At 35.6% G+C, this 10265-nt stretch overlaps 1 pseudogene; it reads left to right on the top strand.

Moving 5' to 3' along the window:
• Nucleotides 1–2923: 2923 nt before the first annotated feature.
• Nucleotides 2924–9991, top strand: LOC131169147 (disease resistance protein RPV1-like; annotated as a pseudogene).
• Nucleotides 9992–10265: the final 274 nt, after the last annotated feature.

The following is a 10265-nucleotide window of genomic DNA, read 5'->3' as shown; positions in this document are numbered from 1 at the left end:
CCCCGCCTCCCCACTCGCCGGCCGACCCCAGCCTCCCAGCCTGGCGCCTAAAAGGCGAACGCCGCAACGCCCTGCGCGACGTTTCGACTTCCCCAGCCAAAATCCGGCCGATCCGGCCACCAATTGGACCGGGTCTTGTGTTTAAAATCATCTACTCGGCGAGAGCTTTCCATAGACACCAAGAACGCCGAAATCCATCGAGCGGTTTGTCCAATTTTTGCTCGGGAAGTTTTTAGCCCATTTCGACTTTTGGGCTAGATTTCTCGAAAATCGTGAATCCTACGAGAAAACCGAGAGTACCAGAACGCTCCACTCGTCGAGAGCTTCGCGGCGACATAAATTTCGAATTTTTCCGACACCGTTTTTCGGTGGTTCCCACGGAACTTCGCAGTGTTTTTCTGAGCATTTAATGAGCTTAGAAAATTCTGAAAAATTTATGTGCTAACCCCCGTGTTATGGGCTTCGTGTAGGTATCCTCAATTCGTGGAAATTCGACAGTTGTCCGGTGCGTGAATTTCCTACGCATGCACTGTTCTGGAAAAGTCTCCGAATTGGATCGAGGTTTTGGCTAGCCCCCCATTGTCAGACCTCCCGAGCGCGTTCCCAAAGTCGGAATCGGCAAAGGTAAACCCGAACCTTACTTTTTCGTAATTTTCTAGTGCTTAAATAGGATTAAAAATCCATAAAATATTCGTGGTAGCTTAGAAAATTATGATTCTTTTTGCAATAGCCTAGTAATATTGCTAAGGACCGCGGGGCAAAGTTTTAGAATTTTTAGAGCTTATTTGGGCAGTTTTTGCAAAAATGATCAATTATAAGGACTAAATTGAAATTTTACATATTGTGATGGATGACTGATTTGATGGGCCCAGGAGGGGTTGTGTGATGTGATTGAGTTGCGGATATATGGGTTGTGAATATAGAAGTGTGTTTTGAGCCCTTTTGCAGGTTGGGTAGGTCCTAGGTATAGGGGAGACTCTGCCGAATTTTCGGCACGACTTAGGACGTATTTGGTCTTTTCTTTGTTTGTATTGAGTCAAATTTATTAAATGATTGTAATAAAATTGTCAGTGAGCAGACGACCTTCTTCCTTCGCCACTACCTCAATGACCACCGTCAAGTCTGTGAGTAAAATATTAATTTTAATTGTAATTTCGATATTATTATATGTTCAAGCATGCTCATGCATCACTTATATGCATATATTTATGTAGTTAAACTCTAGGCACTATTTAAGTTGCATTCATAACTGTTAACGTGCCATGGATGTTGTTGTGATAATTTGGAGCAGTGTGCGTGCGTTGGTGTGCGTGTGATGTGGTGTGGACTATGGACAGGACGAGTAGTCACGGCTTGAGTTCTTCGCTGGGACCCCCGATTTGGTTTATTAAGCGAAAGTCCGGTTTAAGTTCTTCGCTGGCACCAGGTTGGATTTAAGAGAGCTGTATAGGGGATCAGCTCCCATATATTATGATTGATACTACTGGGTGTGTGAGTGCTCCAAATTACCTTTTTGATGTTATGATGTGAAAATGTTATTGATGTTGCATTTCACTCTACAGGGTACATTAGTTTTAGATAGTTATAGAGATTATGGTTAAAATTGATATTTTACTCTCTGAGTCGAACGCTTACTCCTGTTCAAAAATTTTTCCAGGCCACAGGAGGATATTTTTGAGGTTAACCTGCTTTCTCCCTCGCAGGTCGATTACTAATGTTTGTATAAACTTGTTAAATCTTAGAATTTCCGCATGTGTTAGAAATGTTTATTTGATTTGGGTCTGTAAATTAAATTATTATTTTGGACCTGTAAACTTAATATTCTATGCATGTTTGATGGATTGGATGAGGGAGCTGAGCTCCCATTTATTTTTATGCGGATGAGTATGTGGAGGGTGAGCTGAGCTCCCCAATTGAGTATTTATTGTGTTTACAGGTCGGGTGAGTCGAAAACTCCCCGTTGGAAAGTCCATTTTATGGCCGGACTCTGTCCGTTTGGTTTCTTGAATTTGGGCCCAAATGGGCCTTAGAGTTGGGTTAATAAACAGTTAGGCTTATTACGGGCCTCGGGGGCTTTAGGTTGGCCCAGGTCCTAGTGCCGGTCCGGCCCATAGGTTGGGTCGTGACATTAGTAGTTTCATCTAATTTTTGCACATTTCTTCGTTATAGCAACGAGTTGTGTAATTGCTTTTATTAATTGCACATTGCAATTTTTTCTTTTTTTCAAAAAAGAGTTCTTAAAAAATGGTGCGATTTCTTTCTCAGATTTTTGAGTGAGAGAAAATTATGAAATTATGGATTGTGGACGAGGATAGGAGAATGAAAGGGATGATGATCAGGTTAGGAAAATATAGGTTTTAATTTTTTTATTATTTTATTTAATTTTTATTATTAATACAAAAAAATATATTAAAAAAATTAAATAAATGGTACTCAATTTAAGGATATATAGTAATGAGATATTTAAAATTTAATTTGTAATATAAAAATTTTAATTTTCAATAAAAAATTTTCTGTGATATTTAGCGGTTATTTTTTAATTTTTTTTACTGATAAGATATTTATTATATTAAAATTATATATTTTTAATTAATTTAATTTTTATTGAGAAAAGTATAAATTTGTTTTTCATCTACTCATAATTATAATAATTAAAATTGTATATATCATTTTAAAAGTTATTTACTTGAAACTATTAATTAATAAAAATATAATTTTTTAATTTAATAAATATTATATTAATATAAATAATTTAAAAATTAATATTAAAATTCATAAAAAAAATCTTATATTACTTAAGTTTAAATTAAATTTTAAAAATATAAATACCGACTCAGTACTAAATGGTAATTAACAAAAATAAAATAAAATAAAATAAAATAATATAATATAATGCTGACCGTTTACTCGGTTTAATATTGTGAGGTTGCTCCCAAAGTCTTTGTTCGATAGTGAGAGGCACCTAATGCCTTCTTCCGCTGATGGAAGGTTGGAAGTACTTTCTCGGAGTTAGAGACAGTCACTACCCAAATTGGATTGACGAATTATCTTTCTCTCTTTCTTGTTTGCGCTATTACCTGATCGAAGCAAAAAAAAAAAAAAAATGTTGCCTTTATGATCTTTTCACTGTAAATCAAGGTTCTAATCATCAAGGTATTCATTTTAATTCTTTGCTTTATGCATTTTTTGATCGATATGCATATTGGGTTCCTCTCTTTCTCATTTGATGGCTTTGATTTGAACTTCAACTTTAGTTTGAGCTTGGAATTCTTTTTGGGAAGGGATGTGAACTTGGGTAGTTGGGTTTAATCAATCGTGTTTCAGATTAGAAAATTGTTAAGACTCTGTAGAATTTAGTAGAAGGGAATATAAAGTTTCAGTTTAAGAAAAAAAAGAAAGAAAAGTTTCAAACAACAATTGGGCACGAAAAATATTATTTTAATCATACTAAACAAATTTAGATGTTTAATGATGTTAAAGGAAAACATAAGGTGAATTTGCTGGTTCGGAAGTGGTTGATTCCTTGTCATCTATGGGATTCTTTCTCATATTTAGGGGTGTTAAAAAATCGCCTAAACCGCATAATTTGATTCAAACCAAGTTAATCCATAGTTAAACAGCAATTATATAAGTGTTGATGGATTGGGTTGGAATTTTTTTTTTATCAAACTGCATTTTTACAGATTGAATTGAATTTTTCTTATTTAAAACCATAAACTGATCCAAACTGCAAGCAATATATATTTCTATTTTTTTGGCTCTTAATCTTTCTTTTTTTTTTTTTTATATATATATATATGATTGTATTTACATGCAATTGCTTTAAAAACAATGACTATATATATATATATATATAACACTTTCTTGATAGAGTTGGAAGATTCAAATTCTTTTGAGGGAATTTACTATGTATATAATTGGTGTCTAAGAATTTTTGCATTTACATCAATTGGTTTAGATGTTTTTTTGTTACCACTATGCATTGTATTGGATGGGCTAATCTCGTTCCATAAATTGTGGATTGAATAAAATAGCTCCAATTTGATCCGCCAAGACCATATTTCTATTCTCTCTTTCTGTGTTCCTTTCTTTGTCTTTTGGTTCACTGGTTATTAATGTTGATTTCTTTATTTTAGTTTCCCAGGAGACGAGGGAGCCTTTGCTGAATTCCAACTTGAAGTGATTTTTTGGTCACCAGTATATTGTAACAGTCCATTATGGCATCTTCCTCCATGGCTCGAAAACGAAAGTATGATGTGTTCCTTAGCTTTAGAGGAGAGGATACCCGTGATAATTTTACTAGCCATCTCTATGATGCTTTATGTCGCAAAAAAATCAAGACCTTCATAGACAATGACCTTGAAAGAGGGGAAGAAATAACACCAGGTCTTTTGAGAATAATTGAAGAATCAATGATTTCTGTAATCATTTTCTCCAAAAATTATGCATCTTCTCCATGGTGCTTGGATGAAATGGCGAAGGTACTTGAATGAAGGAAATTTATGGTCAGACGGTTTTACCAATCTTTTACCATGTAGATCCATCTGATGTTGAAGGACTAAGTGGCAGCTTTGGAGATGCATTTATTGAGCTTGAAAAGAACTTTAAGGAGAAAATGGAAAGGATGCCCCATTGGAGGGCTGACTTGATGAAAGTTGCCAGTATATCAGGATGGGATTCCCGTGTGATAAGGTATGTGTCAATTCCTTTATATGTTTTTTATTTTCATTTTTAAGGTTTCATAAATATAAAGGAATATTATAAAATAAACTTTGTGGTATTTTTATGCAAATGTAAATGTAATTGACAATTAATTTTACAATAGAAAGCAAAATACATACATCTAAGACCCTATTTGGTATCAATTATTTTGTCTATTTTTTGTTTTTTTTGCTTGATACTGAAAAATTGTTGGAAAACAAGTAGATAAAACAAGTAAAATCCACTTTTCTAGTTTTCAAATGGTTGTAATAACATGTTTTTCACCTTTAAAGCAAAAAACAGAATGGGCACCAAATGGACTCAAAAATAGCTTTTTTGTTAGTAAAATCGTGGGTCATAATTCATGAAATCCACTTGAGTTGAGCTAGCAAACAAGTGCCATGCTTGTGTTTGTTGTCAGGTTTACATAAATGTGACTTATTACGTTTATCCCATCTAAACCATTAAATTCAAATTTAGTGGCCGAGATTTCATCTGTGTAAAATCTGGCCATCCATTTCCTTCTGTGGACCAGAATGGCTTTCCTTCACCAAAAGAATATATTCTCTTTTGACTTTGTTTGTTAATTCATTAAGAAACCAAAATGTTTAATATTCCATAATTCAAGAACTAAAATGTTTGATTTCAAAAATGGAAGTTTTTGAAAAAGAGGACTAGAAATGTACTTATTCAGTTTATTTTGAAACAAAACCATCAACTTTTGTTAAAGAAAATATGTTGTAACATTCCAAATTTGTTTTAAACATGGATGATGATTCCTAAACCATTGAGAAATTATGTGCAATACTGTCTTTTGGATATTGAATGACAACAATTTTTCCCCCTAAAAAAATCTTTATACTCAACAAAAATAGTGTTTTATTTCAGAAAACAAATGAGGAACCTAGACACAAAAAAAAAAATGTATGTCTTTTCTCACTCTTTAAATTTCTGTTGAGTGATTAAACAAATGAAGGAAAATTTTGTTATATGCTTATAAATGTTTTTCCTTTTTCATATTTTTTTGCTGTGTAGAAGGCTGATGTGGGGAAAAAAGGAAGAAAATAATTGCGATTTGACTTATACACGGCAATACCTAATTAATGGATAGAACTAATGGTGTTAATTTAACAAGGTTTCAGGACTTGATGAAAGGAAAAAAAAAAAGGATCTGGACTTTATTGATAATAAGTGTACAGTATAAGGACTTTTGATGTAGTTAATTCTCTTGTTGTAAAATTGTGTGTTTAGAAGAAACCTTTCATTAATTTTTTTTTTCTCTTTATTATACTTTTTGTCTCAGCTCTTTTAATTTTATTAGGTCTGAAGCTAAACTTGTGAAAGAAGTTGTGGAACATATTTTGAGGAAATTGAATCATGCATCCTCAGGAGATTCAAAGGGTCTGATTGGAATAGACTCACACATTAGACTGATTAAAAATTTGTTATGCATTGGGTTGACAAGTGTTCGTATTGTAGGAATTTGGGGTATGGCTGGCATAGGTAAAACAACTATTGCTAGAGCTATTTTCAACACTCTCTCAAATCAATTTGATGCTTGCATTTTTCTTGAGAATATAGGGGAAGAATCAAAACAATTTGAGGGGCTAGGTCGTTTAAGAGAAAAGCTTCTTTCTGAATTGTTAGAGGAGGAAAATTTACATACTGTCACTCTCAATGTAGAATCTATTTCCATTCAGGATAGGATCCGCAGCAAAAGGGTGTTGCTTGTCCTTGATGATTTGAATGATGTGGATCAGCTAGAAGTCCTGATTGGAAGATGTGATTTTGCTTTGGGAAGTAGAGTTATTGTGACATCTAGAGATAGGCATGTTCTTAAGAATAGAGTTGATGAAATATGTGAAGTTGAGGGATTAGATAATGATGAAGCTCTTCAATTGTTCAGTTTGAATGCTTTTAAGAAAAATTATCCCACTTCTGATAGATTGGAGCTATCAACTAGGGTGGTGAACTATGCTCAAGGAAACCCCTTGGCACTTAAAGTTTTGGGTTCCTTCCTGTTTGACAGAAGGAGAGAAGATTGGGAAAGCGCATTGGATAAATTTGGAAGAATTCCTCAGCCTAAAATTTTTCATATGTTGAGAATAAGTTTTGATGCGCTAGATGACGAAGAGAAAAATATATTTCTTGATATTGCATGTTTTTTCAAGGGGCAACAAATTGACTTTGTAAAGAGAATACTAAATGGTTGTGGTTTCTCAGCAGGCATTGGAATTAGTGTTCTTGTTGATAAATGCCTTATTACCATCCTAGGAAACAAGTTGGAGATGCATAACTTGCTGCAAGAATTGGCTCATGAAATTGTTCGCCAAGAATCTGTTAAAGAGTTGGGCAAGCGCAGTAGATTGTGGAGTCCTACTGATGTTTGTCAAGTGTTGACCAAAGATCTGGTGAGAGCCATATGCATGATATATATCCATATGTACATACATACATATGTATATATATATTTTTCCCCTTCATCTTTGCATATTTGTGTAACTTATGCTTTATTTTTTCTTTGTTGTGATGTTCAGGGATCTGAAAAAGTTGAGGGAATATTCTTAGACACAGCTAAAATCGGAGAAATGGACTTGAGTTCCAAAGCCTTCAAGAGGATGCGTAATCTTAGACTACTCAAAATCCATAATTCTATAGTTGGAAATAAGTGTAAAGTGCATCTGCCTCATGGCCTTAAGTTTCTTTCTGTTAAGTTGAGGTATCTTCATTGGGATAGATATCCTCTGAGCTCTCTGACGCGCAATTTTCAAGCAGAGAATCTTGTTCAACTTAACTTGCCTAACAGCTGCGTTAAAAAACTATGGGAAGGAGTGCAGGTATTCTGTATTATTTATCTCAATTCCCTTTCTTTCCCTACTTCTTGTCAAAAATGCATTGTAGGGTGAGTGTGTGCTAATTTGTTGTACTTAATCATATTGTTTTTTGTAGAATCTTGCGAGTTTGGAAGAGATCAGCCTTAGTAATTCTGAGCACTTGACGACATTTCCAGACCTCTCACAAGCCAAGAATCTTGAAAGAGTGAATTTGGATTACTGCACTAGCTTGGTGGAAGTCCCCTCTTCTATTCGGTTTCTAGACAAACTTACATTTTTGAGTATGAGATGCTGCACAAGTGTTGTGAGCCTCCCTAGCGGCATTAAATTGAGATCACTTAAGACTCTTAACCTTTCCGGCTGCACAAATCTTAGGGAGTGTCCAGAGATTTCAGAGAATATAACGTATTTAAATTTAAATGGGACTGCAATAGGACACCTTCCCAAATCAATTGGGCATCTCAGTGGACTCGTTGCATTGAATATGAAGGATTGTAAACAACTATGGGATCTTCCAGAGAGCTTGCATTTGTTGAAATTCCTTCGGACTACCAATTTTTCTGGCTGCTCATCTATCACCAAGTTTCCGGACATTTCAACTAATATCCAATTCTTGTACTTAAGTGAAACTGGAATAGAAGAACTCCCCTCGACAATTGGTGAGCTCTCCAAACTCTCTTGTTTGGATCTGAAGAACTGTAAAAGGCTTAAGAATATTCCTTGTACCATTTCTAAGTTGGCATCACTTGAAAAGCTTATTGTCTCTGGCTGCTCAAGTATAAACAAGTTTCCAGAGGTTTCAAAAAGCATAAAGAAGTTGTTCTTATGTGGGACAGCAATAGAGGAAATTCCATCATCAATCGAGTATTGCTCTGAACTCGTTGAATTGAGCATGCAAAATTGCAAAAAGTTTTGTATTCTTCCAAGTTGCATTTGTAAGTTGAAATCTTTGCAAAAGCTTATTCTCTCAGGCTGCTCCATATTTGAATGTTTTCCGGAAATTTTGGAGGCAATGGGATCATTAAGATGCCTCTATTTAGATGGAACAGCCATAATGAATTTACCCTCGCCAATTGAAAATTTGAAGGGGCTTTCTAGCTTGGAATTGAGAAACTGCAAAAGAATTCAAGGATTGGCAGAGTTGGTCTCAATTCTAGACAATTCAGGTTCACATTTACAATACCTGCGGAAGCTATATCTGACTGGTTGTGGGATGTCCTACGTGCCCGACTGCATCGGCTACTTATTCTCACTAGAAGTATTAGATCTAAGTGGAAACTCTTTTTGTGACCTAACTTATAGCATCAAAATGCTCACAGAGCTGCAATACCTCGGTTTGAGGGATTGCAAGTCGCTACGTTCAATAACAGCACTTCCACCCCAGTTGACAAAATTAGATGCAGATAACTGTTTCTCACTCCAATCTGCGTCAATAATTGATTTGGCTGTAGTCGAGGGAAACATTTTTGAATTCCGTTTCACTAATTGCAGAAACTTGCATGCAGTTGCAAAGCACGACATCATGACATATGCACTAACAAAATTTCAGCTTTATTCAAAAAGATTGCACAATCAGGTCTCTCTCGTCCCTCTCCTCCCCCCAAACCACACCGCGCCCCCTCCTTCTAATGTTTATTTATTTTAACCGACCATCTCCCATGTTAAAAATCATGATTTTTGTGGTGCAGATGCCTTCTGTGCGAGCAGGGGAATCTGGTTTTTGCTTCCCTGGAAGTAGTATTCCAAAGTGGTTCAGCCATCAAAGTTGGGGATTGTCCATGACAATCCAGCTGCCTTCACATTGGGCTAATAGTGAGTTCTTAGGTTTTGCCCTGTGTGCTGTTATTGCTTTTAACAACCAGAGCACAAACGACCTTGGTTTCCAAGTTAAATGCAGATACCATTTCAGAAATGATCATGGTGACTGCAACGATCTCTACTGCTATTTTGGTGGTTGCTATGGTAGGAATTATTGGGAGGGAGAGGATTGTGGAACAGCTCATACATTCTTTGGGTATGATCCCTTTGTGGATGTTACAAGAGATGATTGGTTTGGCAAATACAGTAAGCTTCTCGTGGAATTCTACCCTGAAGATATGAACGGTTATCCTTTAGTTTGTTCTAATGTTATCAGTTGCGGGGTTCGAATGCTTTATGCTCAAGAGGAAAGATTCTGTCAATGTTCTTTCATCAATCGACATATTGAGCCATGGTCCAAAACTGAGGTTCCTATGTGGTACGATGAGGAAAACATGGGACCTTTTTTCTTGGTTAAAATCCAGTGGGTTGAAATTGAAGGTATTTAGACATCGCCACTTTGGGTGTTTGGACGTGATTGATCAGAAAGAGCTAGAACTTCTTATCTCGGAGATCATTACAGATGAGTCACAGAAACACCATAATATGGAAGAACTTCTCAGCGCATGTCATGTCACGAGTTTATCTGAACTTAGTGAACTCTTTTATTCAAATGGGGAAAATAATGCACTATTTTAAAGCATAACGAATTGAAAATTTTCATCATTCATATCGTATGTGAGTTCACGATGGAGGTAGGAATTTCCTCAGACTTACTTTAGAAGACCTAGTTTCTCTCTTTTGGTTTTTGTTTTCTGCAGCCGGTGGCAGTGACGGATGTGGGTGTCAACTTGGTGCCTGCAGTTTCATGGCTTGGTGATCAAACCGGCCTTCTACGTTGGCAATGTGTTCTACACACTTTACGTTTTCTGC

The sequence above is a fragment of the Hevea brasiliensis genome, unplaced genomic scaffold (assembly GCF_030052815.1).
Source record: "Hevea brasiliensis isolate MT/VB/25A 57/8 unplaced genomic scaffold, ASM3005281v1 Scaf166, whole genome shotgun sequence".
Taxonomy (NCBI): Eukaryota; Viridiplantae; Streptophyta; class Magnoliopsida; order Malpighiales; family Euphorbiaceae; genus Hevea; species Hevea brasiliensis.
This window is presented reverse-complemented; position numbering and strand designations above follow the sequence as displayed.